The sequence below is a fragment of the Rhinolophus sinicus genome, chromosome 1, assembly GCF_057876585.1.
Source record: "Rhinolophus sinicus isolate RSI-liver-muscle chromosome 1, RSI-T2T, whole genome shotgun sequence".
Classification (NCBI taxonomy): Eukaryota; Metazoa; Chordata; class Mammalia; order Chiroptera; family Rhinolophidae; genus Rhinolophus; species Rhinolophus sinicus.
The window spans coordinates 104,154,762-104,174,426 of NC_142501.1; the positions used below are offsets into that span (position 1 = coordinate 104,154,762).

Sequence of the window (19,665 nt, forward strand, 5' to 3'; positions counted from 1 at the left end):
AAAAATTCAGAACTGAAATACATGCCATAAAAAAAGAAGAAACAGAGAAAAAATATCATAGAATACCACCACACTGAAATAATAGCAACAAAAAGGCAAAGAAACAACGGAGACACAGTTTTACCAGAAAACTAAAGATAAAATGATAGGAAATCCTCACATATCAATAATCACCCTAAATGTAAATGGACTGAACTCACCAATAAAAAGGCACAGAGCAGCAGATTGGATCAAATAACTAAACCCAACCATATGCTGTCTCCAAGAGACACATGTCAGCTACAAGGACAAGCATAGACTCAAAGTGAAAGGGTGGAAATTGACACTCCAAGCAAATGGTATTCAGAGATAACCAGGTGTAGCCATACTGATATCAGATGAAACAAACTTCAGGATAAAAAATGTACCAAGAGACAAAGGGGAACATCTCACAATGGTAAAGGGAACTATACAACAAGAAGACATAACAGTCATCAATATTTATGCCCCCAATCAGGGAGCACCGAAATACACCAAGCAACTACTAACAGAACTAAAGGGAGAAACTGACCAAAACGCAATTATAGGAGGGGACCTAAATACAGCATTGACAGCTATGGATAGATTATCCAAAGAGAAAAGAAAGAAAGAAAGAAATATCGGCTCTACAAGACACATTAGATGAAATGGACATCATTGAGCACTTCATCCTAGAACATCAGACTATACATTCTTTTCTAGTGTACATGGAACATTCTCAAGGATAGACCATGCATTGGAACATAAAACTAGCCTCATCAAACTTAAGACGATTGAAATTATACCAAACATATTGTCTGATCACATATATTGTTTGAAATTGGATATCAACAGCAAAAAGAAAGCAGGAAAAACCACAAATATGTGGGGGTTAAACAACATACTCTTAAAGAATGACTGGGTCAAAGGAGAAATAGAGGAGAGATCAAAAGATACATAGAAACAAATGAGAATGAAAATACATCCTACCAAAATATTTGGGATGCAGTGAAAGCAGTTTTAAGAGGGAAATTTATATAATTACAGGTCTATTTCAAGAAAGAAGACAAATCCCTTATAAACAACCTCATGTTGCACCTTAAAGAGCTAGAAAAAGAAGACAAATCAAACCCAAAGTCAGCAGAAGGAAAGAAATAATAAAAATCAGAGCAGAACTGAATGAAATGGAGAACAAAAAGACAATAGAAAGAATTACTGCAACAAAGAGCTGGTTCTTTGAAAGATTAATAAAATTGACAAACCTTTGGCTAGACTCACTAAGATAAAAAGAGAAAAGACACAAGTAAACAAAATCAGAAAAGAAAGAGGGAAGTTACCACAGATACCACAGAAATACAAAGGATTATCCAAGAATACTATGAAGGGCTATATGCCATCAAATTCAATAATCTAGAAGAAATGGACATGTTCTTAGAAACATATAGCCTTCCTAGGCTGAATCAAGAAGAATTGGAAAATCTAAATAGACTGATCAACAGTAAGGAAACTGAACCAGTCGCTTGAAACCTTCCCAAAAGCCAAAGTCCAGTACCAGATGGTTTCACTAGTGAATTCTACTAAAGATTCAAAGATGATCTACTATCTGTCCTACTCAAATTCTTCCAAAAAATTGAAGAGACAATACTCCCTAATTCAATTTATGAGGCCAACATTACCCTGATACCAAAACCTGGTAAGGATAACACAAAAAAAGAAAATTACAGACCAACATCTCTGATGAATACAGATGCAAAAATCCTAAACAAAATTCTAGAGAATCAAATACAACAATGCATTACAAAGATTATTCATCATGACCAAGTGGGGTTCCTCCTAGGGGTACAAGGATGGTTCAACATATGCAAATCGATCAATGTGATACTCCACATAAACAAAATAAAGGATAAAAATCATATGATCATATCAATAGACATAGACAAAGCATTTGACAGAATACAACATCCATTTATAATTAAAATACTTAATAAAATGGGTATAGAAGGAAAATACCTTAACATAATAAAGGCCATATATGACAAACCCTCAGCTAATATCATAATCAGCGGTTTAAAACCAAAGCCCTTTGCTCTAAGTTCAGGAACACAACAGGGCTGTCCCCTATCACCTCTCCTTTTCAGTATAGTATTGGAAGTCCTTGCCAAAGCAATCAGGCAAGGGAAAGGAATAAAAGGCATCCAGATTGGGAATGAAGAAGTTAAATTGTCACTTTTTGCAGATGACACGATGCTATATGTAGAAAACCCTAAAGACTCCACCAAAAAGCTATTAGAAACAATAAACAAATATAGTAAAGTTGCGAATTACAAAATCAACGTACAAAAGTCCATTCATTCCTGTATACTAACAATGAAATCTCAGAAAAATAAAAAAAAATTCATTTTGCAATTGCAACAAAAAAATAAAATACATAGGAATAAATGAAACCAAGGATGTGAAAATCTTACACACTTAAAACTATAAGACATTTTTAAAAGAAATTGAAGACACAAAGAAATGGAAAGACATTTCATGTTCATGGATTGGAAGAATCAACATAGTTAAAATGGTTGTATTATCCAAAGTAACATATGGATTTAATGCAATCCTCATCAATACCCCAAAGACATTTTTTAAAAAGAACAAAAAAAAATCATCAGATTTGTATGGAACCACAAAAGACCCTGTATAGTTAATACAAGCCTAATCAAAAAGGACAATGCTGGAGGTGTCACACTCCCTGACTTCAGCTTATACTACAAGATAACAATAATTAAAACAGTATGGTATTGGCAGAAAAACAGACACACAGACCAATGGAATAGATTTGAGAATCCAGCCATAAACCCATATAAGTATGGACAGATAATTTACCACAAAGAAGCCAAAAACGTACTACAGGAAAAGACAGCCTCTTTAATAAATGGTGCTGGGAGAATTGGATAGCCACATGCAAAAGAATGAAACTGGACTGCTGTTTGTCACCATGTACCAAAGTTAATTCAAAATGGATAAAAGACCTAAACATAAGACCTGAAACAATAAAACGCATAGAACAAAACAGAGGTACTAAAGTTATGGACCTAGAGCTCAAAGAGGATTTTAAGAATTTGACTTCAAAGGCAAGAGAACTGAAAGCTAAAATAAATGATTAGGGATGATATCAACATAAAAAGCTTCTGTACAGCAAAATAAACCATCAACAATATAAAGAGGCAACCAACCGAATGGGAAAAGATTTTTGCAAACAACGTCTTTGGTAAAAGGCTAATATTCAAAATATACAAGGAGTACATACAACTCAACAAACAAACAAACAAACAATCCATTTAAAAAATGGGCAGAGGACCTAAATAGACATTTCTCCAAAGGGAACGTACAAATGGCCAATAGACATGAAAAAATGTTCAACATCACTAATCATCAGAGAAATGCAAAGAAAAACCACAGAGATATCACCTCACACCAGTTAGAATGGCTATCATCAACAAGACAAATAATAAGTGTTGGAGTAGCTGTGGAGAAAAAGGAACCCTTATATAATCACCATTGGTGGGAATGCAGATTGGTGCAGCCACTATGGAAGGCAGTGTGGAGGTTATTCAGGAAATTAAGAATATAATTACCATATGACCCAGCAATTCCTCTCCTGGGTATCTAACCAAAAAATCTGAAAACATTTATCCATAAAAATATATGTCCTCCAATGTTCATTGCAGCTTTATTTACAGTGGCCAAGACATGGAAACAACCAAAATGTCCTCTGATAGATGAATGGATAAAGAAGTTGTGGTATATATACACAATGGAATACTATTCTGTCATAAGAAAAGATGAAATTGTGCCATTTACTCAAGGGAGCCACGTTGGATTCTTTAGAGAAGCTCGGCATCCAGATTTCTTCATGAGTCTCCAAAATTTTCAGTGTTGACTCAACATATGGACGCAAATTAAACATACCCAGGGGCCACATTTAGTCTAAGTGGGCAACTTGGGATTTTATATTTGCTGTTTCCAAATGGTTGTGTATAACGTGAATATTTGTATGTAAAATATTTCTTTAGGATCATATGTTTTATCCAAAAAATGGGCCCCAACTTGCAATAAAGACTGTGATTTAGACTCATTTTACCCATTTCCAGAATTTTTCTAATACATAGTCAAACCAAAGTCTATTTGTATTTATTTTTCACAGATTGTTCATCAAATGGAAAATTATTCATAGAACCACTGACTAAATTATTGAAACAGTTCCCATCTATATTGGTACAAACTTCATTCAGGTTTTTCATGTTTTGATGTTTAAACCTGTCATCCTGATTATGCCAGGCTCTAGGAATTTAACAGACATACTGAGACAGTCTATCGCACAGCTTCAACTAAAAGGAAGATTCACGATTTCCTACTACTGCAGGAAAACCCTGCTGGTGGTAAACATTTACTGATCTAACGACCTGAGGGTGAACAAAGATGCAAAACTCTTTCTTCACGGGTCGGATTCTACTTATTAGTAGATTACCCATCAGCAAATTTCTAAAGAGTCTCTGAGCACCAGTGAATGACTGATGGCTGAAAGGAAACAGGTGTATTTCTGTAAGCCAGCAGATACCGCCAATGATATTCCCTTTCACTGCTGGAGCCCATAGGTACAGACATTTCAAAGTCAGCCTAAGCATGTTGGAGAGAGATGAAGGAAGTATCCCTCACTAACTGTACCTATTCTAGAGATTTCTTACGTTTTTGAAATCTGTGAAGTTTTACATTACTCTTATCCATTCAATAGTTTTCAACCAAGAGTTGTATCAGAATCTCCGGGAACTATTTCTAAATATACAATGTCTAGACCTTATTAGATTGACTCAGACAAAACCTTCAGGGGAGAATCCAGGCCTGTAAGTGTTTGTAAAGTTCCTCAAGTGATTGTGATTCGCCAGCACAATTCTAGCTCAGAACTAGTGCAGTAGCCGATACTTCAGTCTGTTCTCTCACCTACGTGGTCAACTCCCTGTGTCATTTGAGGATTTGGGCAAATGAAAGTGTAGGAGTGATGTCATCGGAAAGGTGGCAGAGAGGTGGTCTTCTTGAGTTCTCCTCCGGAACTTACCACAAATTGAACATCTATAACCCATCAAAGGATGCTCTGCTCATCACACAGAATAGCTAAGAAACTCAGGAGGATTATTTGAAGGTGGGCAAACTGGGTGAGCAGGGGAAGCGGGAAAGGAGCGGAATGGAGACCTGGCCCACATCTGCGGCTACAGAGATGCATGGGGTCCTAGGACAGAACAGAGACCACAAGAGCCAGGAGGTGGGCTCTTTCCCTGCGTCCCACAGCTGATCTCTCCTGCTGAGAGAGCAGCATATCCAGCATTTGAGGCTGTAACCTCAGCTGAGACCTCCAGCTGGGCCCTAGGTCAGACAAATGACTTAAACATCATAACTTGGCTCCTGCCCCCACTTTCCCAATCCTACCCCTGCCCCTCCAGAGACTCAAGCTGGACCCTGAACTGAGGAGTAGTAGCACTCAGGATCTGGGAAGACCCGGCAGGCTGTCTGACCCAGGGAAGAGGCTGGGAAGAGAGTGACACTGCGGGACTGGGAGAGAAAAGACTCCTGCATCCCCAGCCCCCACCCTTTCTGGCCTGCCTAGGGAGGGCAATTACAACGGCCGAGACACTCCCAGGGATAAGCAGTAGGCAGCAGATGCAGCTCTGGGCTTTCAGCAGTTCAGAAATCTCCCACCCACCACATACACACACACACACACACACACACACACACACACACACACGGAAGAAGTGCCCTAAGACTCAGGAGACCTGGGCACAGGGCTGGTTGTGTTACTCTCAGTGCTCATATGTGCAGACAAGAGCAGAAACTGCACTGACTCTGTAAAAATTACCATCTAGACCCCATAGCCCCACTCATGTAGAACTGCAGTCCCAGGGTCACTCTGGGCATGAGGTGACCAGCTCTACCTGCACAAGAGGCAGAGGACTCTTTCATGCAGCAGAGGACAACCTGGAGATTACTTGTGGGCTTAAGCCAAGACTGATGCTGCTTTTTTTGTTTTATTTGGTTTTTGTAGTTTTGATATTTTTGCCTGTGTTGAGTGTGGGTTATCGCTTGTGTTTACATGTGAGTGTATTTGTTTTTTTTTTTCTTTGTTGTTGTTGTGCTTGGTGATTTGCTTTGTTCTGAAATTGCCCTACAGCAGGGCCCAGCTCAAGAGGCACAAGATTCAAAACACCCAGAGGCCAACTCCAGACCAAACCAGAGTATTACCGGGTTTGACGTACAAGTGACACACCAAAGGGAATTCTCTACAAGCACAAGAGCCCATAGGGGCCAAACCTCATTTGAGCGGTCAACTCTCACACAGCAGAACATCCGTTGTGGGCATAGCCAAGTCTCAAAACTAGTCAGCCTAGGAGTCAATCCCACCTACTGAAAAAAACAATTAAAGTTCAACATTAACAGGACAATATACACAACACAAGAGTCACCTTTGGAGCAAATGCACAGGAGAATAAGGAAGTGGTGCAAGTCAAATATAAAAGACACATACTACATAAGATAACCCAGCAAAATCCAAGAACCCTAGGGGATCTACCTAATACATCAAAGCAAACACAGAGAGTCAGCCAGAATGGGGAAACAAAGAAACATGTCCCAAATAAAAGAACAGAAGAAACCTCCAGAGTTGGAACCAAATGAAATAGAAGTAGCCAACCTATCAGAGACAGAGTTCAGTACACTGTTGATAAGAATGTTTAAGGAGCTTAGAGACGACATAAAGAAGGACATAGAAATCATAACGAACAACCAGTTAGAACTAAAGAACACAATTACCGAAATAAAGAACTCACTTGAAGGAATTACCAGCAGGTTAGATGAAGCAGAGGATCAAATCAGCAACTTAGAAAACAAGTTAGCAGAGATCACCCAAACAGAACAACAGAAAGAAAAAAGAAAAAAAAAAAAACAATGAAAATGGTGTAAGAGACCTCTGGGATAACATCAAGCGCAACAACATGCACATCATAGGAATACCAGAGGTGAAAAGAGGAAGCAAGGGATTGAGAACATATTTGAAGTAATAATGTCTGAAAACTTCCCTAACCTGGTAAAGGAAACTGACATACAAGCTCGGAAAGTACAGAGAGTTCCAACCAGGATAAACCCAAACAGGTCAACACCAAGACACATTATAGTTAAAATGGCAAAGGTTAAAGACAAAGAGAGAATCCTAAAAGCAGCAAGAGAAAGACAACGGGTTACATACAAGGTAACTCCTATCAGACTATCAAATGACTTTTCTACAGAAACACTGCAGGCCAGGAGGGACTGGCAGGAGATACTCAAAGTGATGGAAAACAAAGGCCTACAACCTAGATTGCTTTATCCAGCAAGGCTATCATTTATAATTGAAGGAGAGATAAAGAGCTTCCCAGAAAATAATAAGTTAAAGGAATTTATTACCACCAAGCCAGCATTGCAGGAAATATTAAAAGGGCTTCTGTAAACAGGAGGAAGATGAAAACAATCTAACTACAAATTAAAAAATGGTAATAACTATGTACCTATCAATAATCACTTTAAGTGTAACGGATTAAATGCTCCAATCAAGAGACATAGGGTGGCTGAGAGGATAAGAAAGCAAGACCCTTGTATATGCTGTATACAGGACACTCTCCTCAGATCAAAAGACACACACAGGCTGAAAGTGAAGGGTTGGAGTAAGATATTTCATGCAAATGGAAATGAGAAAAAAGCTGGAGTTGCAATACTTACATCTGACTAAATAGACTTTAAAATGAAGAATATATTAAAAGACAAAGTTGGGCACTATATAATAATAAAGGGATCGATCTGACAAGAGGACATAACCCTAGTAAACATCTATGCATCCAACACAAGAGCACTAAATACATAAAACAGATATTGACTGATGTAAAGACAGAGATCAACAGTAACACTATCATAGTAGGGGACTTCAATACACCTCTGACAACAAGGGACAGGTCTTCCAGACAGAAAATCAATATGGAAAGAACAGCCTTAAATGACACATTGGACCAGTTGGATTTAACCGATATTTTCAGAGCATTTCACCCCAAAGCTGCAGAGTACACGTTCTTCTCAAGCACACATGGAACATTTTCCAAACTAGACCACACATTAGGCCACAAAACAAGTCTTGATAAATTTAAGAAAATTGAAATCATACCAGTTGTCTTCTCTGACCACAGTGCTATGAAATTAGAAATCAACTACAGGAAAAAAACTGGAAGACACAGCAATTCATGGAGGCTGAATAACGTGTTACTAAATAATGAATGGGTCAACCATGGGATCAAGGAAGAAATCAAAAGTATCTTGAGATAAACAAAAATGAAAACACGATGACCCAAAATCTATGGGATGCAGTGAAAGCAGCCCTAAGAGGGAAATTCATAGTACTGCAGGCCTACCTAAAGAAAAAAGAAAAATCACTAATCAACAGTTTATCTTCACACTTAAGGGATCTGAAAAAAGAACAGCAAAATAAGCCCAAAGGGAGTACAAGGAAGGAGATAATAAAGATAAGAGTAGAAACAAATTAAATAGAAAACAGAAAAACAATACAAAAGATCAATGAATCCAAGAGTTGGTTCTCGGAGAAGATAAACAAAATTGACAAACCTTTAGCCAGACTCATCAAAAGAAGAGAGGACCCAAATTAATAAAATCAGAAATGAAAGAGGAGAAGTGACAACAGACACCACAGAAACACAAAAAAAATTAAGAAATTACTATGAGCAACTCTATGCCAACAAATTAGACAATCTGGAAGAAATTGACAATTTTCTAGAAGCATACAACCTTCCAAGACTAACTCAAGAAGAAACAGAAAACCTGAATAGACTGATTACCACCAGGGAAATTGAATCAGTAATCAACAATCTCCCAACAAACAAAAGCCCCGGACCAGATGACTTTACAGGTGAATTTTACAAAACATTCAAAAAAGAATTATCACCTATTCTCCTCAACCTCTTCCAAAAAATCCAGAAGGAGGGAAGGCTCCCAAACACTTTTTACAAGGCCACTATCACATTGATCCGAAAATCAGACAAAGATACTACAAAGAAAGAAAACTACAGGCCAATATCACTAATGAATATAGATGCAAAAATCCTCAACAAAATATTAGTGAACAGAAAGCAGCACATTAAAAAGACCATACACCATGATCAAGTGGGATTCATTCCTGGTATGCAAGTGTGGTTCAACATCTGCAAATCAATTAATGTGATACACCACATTAACAAAATGAAAAATAAAAATCATATGATCATATCAATAGGTACAGAAAAAGCATTTGACAAAATCCAGCAGCCATTTATGATAAAAACTCTTAAGAAAGTGGGAATAGAGGGACCATATCTCAACATAATAAAGGCCATATATGATAAACCCACAGCTAACATCGTATTCAATAAGGAAAAGCTAAAACCATTCCCCCTAAGATCAGGAACAAGGCAAGGTTACCCACTTTCTCCATTTCTCTTCAACATAGTGCTGGAAGTTCTAGCCACAGCAATCAGACAGGAAAAAAATAAATAAAAGGTACCCAAATTGGTAAGGAGGAAGTAAAATTGTCATATTCAGATGACATGATACTATATATAGAGAACACTGAACACTCCACCAAAAAACTATTAGAACTGATAAATGAGCTTAGTAAAGTAGCAGGATACAAAATTAATATTCAGAAATTAGTTGCATTTGTATATACCAATAATAAAATATCAGAAGGAGAAATTAAGAAAACAATCCCATTTACAATTGCTTCAAAGACTATAAAACACCTGGGAATAAATTTAACCAAAGAAGTAAAAGATCTGTACTCAGAAAATTTTAAGACACTGAAGAGAGAAATTAAAGTAGATACAAATAGATTGAAACACATACCATGCTCATGGATAGGAAGAATGAATATCCTTAAAATGTCCATACTGCCTAAAGCAATATACAGATTCAACGCAATTCCTATCAAACTACCAAGGACATTTTTCACAGAAATAGAACATATAATCCTAAAATTTATATGGAACCATAAAAGACCCCAGATAGCCTCAGCAAATTTGAGAAATAAGAACAAAGTGGGAGGTATAATGATACCTGACATCAAATTATACTACAAGGCTACAGTAATCAAAACAGCATGGTAATGGCATAAAAACAGACACATAGATCAATGGAACAGAATAGAGAGCCCAGAAATAAATCCATGCCTATACGGTGATTTAATTTACGACAATGGAAGCAAGAATCTACGGTGGGGTAAAGAGAGTCTATTCAATCAATGGTGCTGGGAAACCTGAACAGACACATGCAAAAAAAATGAAGCTGGATCACCTCCTTACACCATATATAAATATAAATTCAAAATGGCTTAATGTAACTTAAATGTAAGATCTGAAACCATAAAATTCCTAGAAGAAAATATAGGAAGAAACTCCACAGACATTACCCTGAGTAAGGTTTTCACTGATATATCCCCTCGGGCAAGGGAAGTAAGAGAAAAAATAAACATGTGGGATTACATCAAACTAAAAAGTTTTCTCACGGCAAAGGAAACCATCAATAAAACAAAAAGGATCCTACTGAGTGGGAAAAGATATTTGCCAATGATACATCTGATAAGGGGTTAATATCCCAAATTTATAAAAAACTCACTCAATTCAATTCCAGAAAAACAAACAACCCAATTAAAAAATGGGCAGAGGACATGATGAGACATTTTTCTAAAAAGGACGTACAGATGGCAAACAGACATATGAAAAAATGCTCAACCTCACTAATCATTAGAGACATGCAAAGAAACACCATAATGAGATACCACCTCAACCCAGTCAAAATGGCTATCATCAATAAATCAATAAACAACAAGTGCTGGCGAGGATGTGGAGAAAAGGGAACCCTTGTGCACTGTTGGTGGGATTGATTGCAGATTGGTGCAGCCACTGTGGAAAACAGTATGGAATGTATCTCAAAAATATGAAAATGGAACTATCTTATGACCCAGTAATTCCACTCCTAGGTATCTATCTGGAGAAATCCAAAACTCTAATTCAAAAAAATGTATGAACCCCTATGTTTATCGCAGCACTATACATAATAGCCAAGACATGGAAACAACTGAAATGCCCATCAGTAGACGACTGCATTAAGAAACTGTGGTACATTTACACAATGGAGTATTACACAGCCATAATGAAGAAATAAATCTTACCATTTGCAACAATATGGATGGACCTAGAAAACATTATGTTAAGTGAAATAAGTCAGATAGAGAAAGACAAATACCATATGATCTCATTTATATGAGGAATCTAAAGAAAAGAGTAAATGAATGAACTAATCAGAAACAGTCTCAGTGACATAGAGGAAAAACTGAGGGTTGCTAGATGGGGGTGGGGGGGATAAGGGGGTAGGTGAGGGGATTAGACAGTACAATCGGTAACCACAAGATGGCCACGGGGTTTTGAAAATTAATTTGGGGAACGTAATCAATAATGTTGTAAAGAATGTGTAGGGTACCCGATGGACACTTGTCTCATTAGGGAGACCACCTCAGGGATGATGTAGATGCCTGACCACTACACTGTACACCTGAAGCTGAAGCTGAACAATAATGACTGTCAACTACAGTTATATATATATATATATATATATATATATATATATATATATATATATATATACACACACATATACATATAGTTACAAGAAGCTGAGTACAGCATTAGGAATAGAGAAAGTGGAAATGTAATGGCTGTGTGTGATGTCAGAAGGGTAGTTGATGGGGTGAGGGGGGTTGTCACCATGTGAGGGATATAAATGATAAATGTCTAACTATTACATTGTTTTGTGCACCTGAAATAAAAAAAAGTGTAAGAGACATGTCACTTATCAAAAGTGCACATAATTTCCTGGGTATGGGTGGAAAAAAGACTAATAAACTTAAAATGCAACTTGATGTCATTATTGATAAACTCTCCATCAAGACATGTAGATTTCAGAGCAGAGTTTAGACTCTTATCTATGTGGCTCTTTCTGCCAGGACAAGATTATCTGTCACTTAACTATTTGTCCCTCCCTCCTGTTTCTCACTTAATTGCCACCATTCACTGCAATCTCATGGCCTCAGAGCCCTCCTAAATATATCTCCAGGTAAGTTTACATCTCACCAACTCTCTCTCCCCAACTAAGGAATATTATCCCTGAAAACTGTAGAGCCACTTGCCTAAACACATAAACTGAAGGAAAAACAAAAGAAACCTCTCCTGCCATTTCCCCTCCGTGGACAAATTTCCAAGTCGGTCTGCACAGTCCCTCTGAGTGCTCTTTCCTTTTCCCTCTTAAGCTTTGGCCAACGACAGCTAAATCACTTTGTTATAAATCACCTTTGTATAATAAAGGAATACGTTCATAGCAGGAAGATTTATATGATATTGTAAAATGCTTATGTGAGTTTGAGTTTTAACATAAAGCCCATTGCCAAGGCAAATTTTTGTATCCTGTATTGTCTCCCATAGATTGGAAAACAACTGCAACGGGACAAAATATTTGAAAAAGAAAATTTTACGTTTGACACATTGTGTTTCCACAACTATTTGCCATAAGTGCATAACAGACAGCTGAGCCCTCAACTGCTTCTTTAGAAGTATCATCATGTAAGTACAATCTTTGGCAATTAACTGCAAAATGTTTTCATTCGGGGAACTGCTTGACTTGCAAACACATAAAACTAATAACAGTTTTTAGTTATTGGCACTGCTACCAGTGCCAACCGAGAGCATTCCTGCCGGGGTTGCAGTGACGAGAGGTGATGTACGTCCAGGAGCAAAAGCGCGTGAACGCGGCCCCATCACCTGCTCCCTCTGTACACCTGCAACCCGCCCAGGACCTGCATGAGGCTGAGCAGGAGCCCCACTCCGAGGTGGAGACCCTGAGAGGGGCCGTGGCTGGCAGAGAGGTTCTGAGCACAGGCGGATGCCCTTGCTGGATGCCCAGACGTGACTGACCCTCCTGCCCAGTCTTCGAATCCCGGGGTCCAGGGGTGCCCGGGGCCTGCGGCCTGCTGCTTGCCTTCCAGACTGTGATGTAACATTGGGCTTCTGAAGCACAAGAGCACATGTCCCATAACTCCTTCCTTCTTCTCTCAGAGGGAGAGCCATGAACGTCAGCCAAAAAGGTCCCCGTGTCCCCATCGGCCCCTCCGCTTTCACATCCCAGAATTTGCCGAGGGCACGATGGCCTTCCCATCTGCCAGCCCCAGGCTGCCCAGTGCCTGCCTGGGAGCACTCCGAAGGGCATCCCGGGGCCTCGGAGTCCAGAGACTTGAGTGTCAGGCTGGGCTCACCCAGCGCTCGCCTCTGCAGCCGCACAACCTTGGGCTGTCCTTCGCTTGCACAAGCCCTAAGGCATTGGGCGCCTCACCCCCTGGAGCCACATCCTAGGGCGCCCAGCATTCCAGAGTCCCCACAGGCTGCCTTAGCCACCTTCTCATCCCTGAACACCCTGATGGGCCAAAGCCAGTGTCCCATGTTTCCAGGGGACCTCAGCAGGGCCCCCTTCCCGGTTCCCAGGATCCCTGGGAAGCCTGCCCAGTCTGGGTGCTGGGCTGCAGCAGCTGCGCACTCAGGCAAGCACCTCGTCAGGAACCCAGGGAGCCCGTGGAGAACATAACCCAGCAGCATGGGCTACAACACAGATCCATCCAGCTTCTGCTATAAATAAACCAGTTGAGGAGAAGCAGCACTCTGCAAAATTTCCAGCGCGATGCTCTTTGCAAACAGCAAAGTAAATCAATAAAGTAGGGGCTGTCTTCAGAGACTCCCTGCCCTTAAATGGGAGACTGCCTTCAGGCAAAACCACAATATGGGTGTTCACGTGTGCAGGGGACAATCCCTTGGGGGTTCTGGAAAGACGTAGGGCTTATGGAAGGCCCCTTCTTGAGTTCCAGCTGCTGGAGGCACCGTGGCTGGAGGACATTGGCTCGGACTGTGCCAGCCTCCAGGAAGCGAAGTGTTGCTTTATGCATGTAGGTTCCCAGAGCAAGCCCCGTTATCCTATCTCTGGTGCCAGGTCACCCTCCGTGGCACGGGTGGCTCCAGGGAAGGAGGGCCAGTGCCCTGACAGGACAGCGGCTTGCAGAAGGGAGTCTGAGACCTGGGAAGCACATGGCAGATACCGGACCCTCCAAAGTCCCTGTAAAACCTGGCCACAGGGACACCTCCCAGTACCCTGCCTTGCACAAGCCCTCCCCACCGCCCAACGCCCAGGAATCTGAAGCCTGTGGGGAGCCTCACGGGCTTCCCCAAGGGATGTGATCCCCACCTGACTGGGCTCGCCAGCTTGTTTTACGTTCTCCCTGAGGCCAGTGTTCATCCCGAGCCAAAGTATGGCGTCTGCTGGAGGTCAGCAGCTGTCCCCACACAGGTGGGGGCCCTGATGAGCCCACCCTCATAGACAGATGAGGGGTTTCCAGGGAACCTGAAGTAAAACCATCTTTGGATCTGAGCTCCTCCGCCCCCGGCCAGTCAGAGGGGACAGCTCTCATCCCTGCGTGACAGGCCTCGCTGCCTTCCAGCTCCTGGGGCCACAGGGAATCCTCCTTGGGTCACTACAGAGCCCAGGGACAGGGACAGCTGCATGTGGCCGTGCCAGACCTATCCCCGCCCCCTCCTGGCCTCACCTGGCCTGTGAGACGCACCCCCCGCCCACACGACCTCGTCTCCACTGAGTAACACAAACAACCCAGTCAGACATCCTCAAGGACGCAGACCTGCCTGGAACATCCAGGACACCAAGTTCAGGCTCAAGGATTCCCTCAGCCTCGAGGGGACAGAGCATCACACCCAGGGGCTGTCAGGAGGAAGTGCAGCCCCCACTGGGCTCCTTCCCTATTTAGTCTCTGAGCTTGCAAATGACTGACATGCAAGGAGGGCTGGCCTCCTGCCCCATCTTTCCCAGGGCCTTCAGGCACCCTGGACGCATCACCACACCCAACCAGGCCGCATTTCCGCCAAATCAGGGGACCACCATCTCCAGGCTGAGTTCTGGAGAAAGACACCCCTACAGAAACCCTGCAAGGCCAGGCCAGCTAGTGCTCCGAGGCCCAAGCCCTAACATCCACAGACGCCCACCCATGGGCTGCGAGGACAAAGGCAGGCACTGAAGCCTGCTGCCATGTCTGGGTGGGCCCTCCGGCTACGGCCCACTTGCTGGACCACAAAGGCCTCCTTCCCACCCAGACGGTGTCTGACTCAGCCCATTTTTTGACTTGAGAAATGAGAAACATGGGTTTTATTAGTTTTTTGGTACAGACTCCTCTCTTGCGTTTACTGTTTATACAGTTAAACACACAACCTCGAAAAACACATACACGTGGTGCTCATTTCACCTCTGTCTCCTCCACTCTGACAGGGAAAGTTTATATCCAGGGTCCTGCCTCTGTCAACCTCCTCTCCTCAGCCGCACCCTCCTGCCCAGCTGCTTGTTCAGGAGGTTCAGGCCTCCAGGTCCAGGGGCAGGGAAGGCTCAGCACCCACAGCCTGGCCACCTGGCAACCAGCTCCCTGGGCAGACCAGTGGGGAGAACCAGCCAGGAGGCAGAGTGAACCAAAGCTGCAAGTGCTCAAAGGCCACCTGCTGGGGGGCAGCAAACCTGCTGCCTGCATCCCAGAAATGCCTCCTGGCAAAACTCAGCTCTATTCTGGACCCTGCTCTGAAAGTCTGTGGAGGCATGGCCAGGGAAAGAAAGGGTGGTCCCTTCCTCACCCGCCAGAGAAAGCACCATGAGAAGGGGCTCCAGTGTGTGGTGCCTGCTGCCCCCTGCACAGTGCCCAGTGCAGCCTGGAAAGGCCGGTTCGCCACCGAGGTCACTGCCTCTCTGCCTGGAAGGTGAAAAATGACCAGCGGACTCGCACCACTTCCTGGGCCCCATGGCTCTCCTGCAGCGCCGGGAAGCACAAGGCACATAAAAAGCTCCCCTTTATTCCAGTTCCTTCTTGCCTCCTTGTCCCCAGCCAGGGTCCTCTCTCAGGGCAGACCGTCTGTGAGCCTGGGGAGAATTCTCCTTCTGAGCGCAACCCACGGGTGTGCAGGGAGTTGCAACCTCTGCTCCTTTGACGACCCCTCTCCCCTCCAAGTCCGTGGTGGTCTCCGGCTACCCTTCCACCCTCTCCCATCCTGAGCTAGTTCTGGACCCAAGCCACCCCATTCCGGTCAGCAAAGAGGCTCTGCTGTCCCGACGTACAGCGCGACCCGGACCAGCTGTTGGGGAGGGCACTGCCATTGCGCCTCTGCTCTGAGCCCTGTAGGGCGCCTGCCTGAGCCCGGTTCAATGAGCTCGGGGGCGCACGCTGAGAGTCTGCGGGTGGAATCCCTGTACCCCGACCTCCAAGGAAGGCTGTGGCCTACAGACCACCCACGTGGTCTGCCCGAGGCTGCAGAAGACAGTGGCCACCAGTGCCGAGTACTGGATTTTCTGCTCCTCCTCAGCACCCAGCTCCGCGCTCTGCTTGGCTGCTGGGCTCTCGGGGAAGGGACACTATGGCCCCCACCCAGCCTCAGCCTCTTGCCTGGACACCCCACGGGTCCTCAGGACATCCTGTAGCCACCACAGGGCTCGGGCAGTTTCGCCCAGGGGCACTGGGACTTCTTCAGGCGACAGCACTGCCTTGGTCGTGGTGGGTCCGGCAGCACCTGCAGGGGGACAGGTGGTGACAGGGCCCGGGAATGACAGCCTCGCCCACCTTGGGAGGAGGGGAGCTATGGGAACGCCAGAGGCCCCAGGGGCGGTGTTTGTTCTTATTAGAGACAGATGTGCCCCACCCCACCCCACCCCACCCGCCCCCGTCCCAGCCAGGACTGGGCGGCCCCTCTCCCACTGCAGGGCTGGGCGGGGAGGGTACCTGAGGGGCTCCTTGCCCGCTGCGCTCAGACTGAGAAGTTGGGGGGCGCAGGACAGCGCGGGTCCTCGCTGCCTCTTACCTCCCTCGGTTGCCCGAAGCAGTCCCAGCGGGCATTGCCCCCGCGGTGCGCTCATCTCAGAGGCAGAACAGCTTTAGGCTTGGACGGAAGCACCTCGCCCCGGCTCCGGCTCCGGTTCTGCGCCCCCGGCCCGGTTCCCCTTACAGCTCTGGCTGGCCCACGGAGGGCGGCAGCCCGGGCGCGGAGATGCCTCTGGAAGATGGGTCGGGTGTGGGGTGTGGGGTGTGGTGGGAACGGGCAGTGGGGAGCAAGCCAGGAGCATGTGGGTGCCTGGGCAGCACCAGGAAAGTTCCCAGTCAGCCTCTGGCGGGACCGGAGCTGGGGGTGCGCTGAGGCTGAGACTGTGAGCTGAGCATCACTCTGCCTCCACCACTGTCCCTGGTGTGAGCAGGGGCCTGTGATGGGCTGCTTTATCCACGGGTGGGATTCCGGGTGCTCCTGCAAGCGCACCTCCCCTAATGCACGCACACACACACACACACACACACACACACACACACACACAAACACACACAACTTGGGGCAGGGTTTGGGAACTCATCCAGTACCCAGCCCCTCCCGGGTGGACACCCGGGGGACCCTGCAGAAGACCCCCGTTCTCACCCTAAGCAGCACACCAGGAACAGATCATCAAAGCCTCTGTGCTCCAGGCGTCTCACCAGGGACGAGTCCTCCTGCAGCCCACTCCCCTCCTGTGGGCAGCTGGCAGGCACTCTTTGGCCTGGAGCAGATCAGGAAGGCTCTGACCAGGCCCATGGAGGGACCACCCACCCTGACAAATCCCCCCTTCAGACACCAGGGATAGCAAAGCATGTCCCAGGAATAGGGTCGATGCATCTTAAGGTGTCAGCATACAGGGATCTGGGGCCAAGCTCCTGACTTCTCCCCACCCGGTATGCCCTGGGCCCCTTGTCCCCTGAGGCTCTGACCAGCTTTTCCCTTCCCCAGGACCACCAGTGTGCCTGCACAGTGCAACTGGTGCAGGCTGTGTGGCTTCCCCCACCCCAGCAAGCAGAGGGATCCTGGGGGGCAGAGGGGGAAGGCGCTCCCTAGCTCCTTCCCAGCACACCCTCAGGGTGGGGGAGAGACCCCACCTCCTCTAGACAAAGGCTGGCCATCACAGGACGGCTACAGGGGCCACAGGCCTCACCAGTTGGTGGGGTGGCTGGGGGGTAAGGCTCCACCTGGGGATCCCAGACCTGACGGGCTCTGGCCAGGTCACTGCCAGCCTGGGCTTCCCCACCTGCAGGCTGGCACAGGGGAGAATGCAGCCATGATGCCTGGATCTGTTGGGCAGGGAGCAGGGAAGGCCCCGGGAGGCAGCTGTGCCCTGCTCCTCACCCACTGGGCCCTGGGAAGGGTGCACTGGCCCTGGGGTGAGGAAGGTCTTAGAGCTGCACGAGCCTGGCAGCTGGGGTACGTCCCAGACCTCCACAGGCCACGCACTGCTCAGTAGCACCTCCACTTGTGTATGTGAACTTTTCAGGAAAAGGAAACATTTACATTAATGCTACTACTTAGTGACAAAAACTGAAAAATACAAAAAAGCTATCTGTTAACACCACCGAAGCACGAATGACAAGTTGGTTGTTTGGGTGTTGTGTAAACAGCTGGTATATGAGCAGTTTGAGTATGTAACACTCAATACAGCTTGTTTTCATCTCATTGCAAAGTTACTTAGATGTCAAGAAAAATAGTTCAAAGTACTGTATAAATTTCCCTACACATATATGGTACAAAACTATTCTCCTTCTCAAGGATTTTACATGCACTATGTTTAATGCGACGCGATTACATTGTTATTACATGTAAATAGTGCAGTAAACACATTTGTGCTATATGTGTTTTACATCATATACTTCTTATTCACAAAAGGGACATATTGTTTTTTGCATATTGAACTAGAAGAGCAGTTAGAGGAAACGCTCGCTTGAATTCAGGTTCAACTACAGCAGCACCTGGAAAGGCAAAGAAAGCATTATGTTGTTTATCTAAAATACAAGTAAGTATGAGTGTTAAGGAGAATGAAAAAACCTACATGAGACAACAGTGCACAACAGGAGATTACCATTCGATATAATTTGCCCACGGCTGCACCCTGACTTAACTGGTATTAGGGCTAAGTATCAGAGCTTCTGGTTGTCTCATCCTTCATTCGTTTAGTAACAAGGTAACATGACAAGCACTGAAGTTACAAGATGAAGATGACATGGTCCACCCCTGACCCATCATCTACCATAAATTGAAGTAACAGATGAACAGGCAATTTCCACTCAGTGTCACATATACCACACAAATACAAAACAGGACGTGACTGGAACACACACAAGGGACATCCCGGTTCTCTGTCAATATTGTCCACTCTCTGGTGGAGGTGACATGCCTGAAGCACAAGGACAGAAGATGCCAGATAGAGGGAAGACGCAGATGCAAAGACTAGAGTGGGGGAGAACACTTGTGGAATGAGAAGTTGTCTAGTTCAGCCAGATGCGAGAGCAAAGAGGCAGACTCGGGCTCGAAGCAAGACATAAGTCTGAATTATTTGGCAAGAACTAACTTGATGTGGGTGTTTTATTCCATGCAAAGCAATTTGGAGTTTCTCCTGAGGGTACATGGTAAACCA

At 44.6% G+C, this 19,665-nt stretch overlaps 1 protein-coding gene across 1 annotated transcript in view; it reads right to left on the reverse strand.

Moving 5' to 3' along the window:
• Positions 1-15,337: 15,337 nt before the first annotated feature.
• LOC148759136 (uncharacterized) overlaps positions 15,338-19,665 on the reverse strand; it is a 116,304-nt gene continuing 111,976 nt past the window's right edge. Inside the window, exons 19-20 of the mRNA XM_088793015.1 lie at positions 17,043-19,000; positions 15,338-16,754 (exon numbers count right to left, since the gene is read on the reverse strand). The gene's annotated coding sequence lies outside the window, so the exon portion shown is untranslated. The remainder of the gene's footprint in view (positions 16,755-17,042; positions 19,001-19,665) is intronic.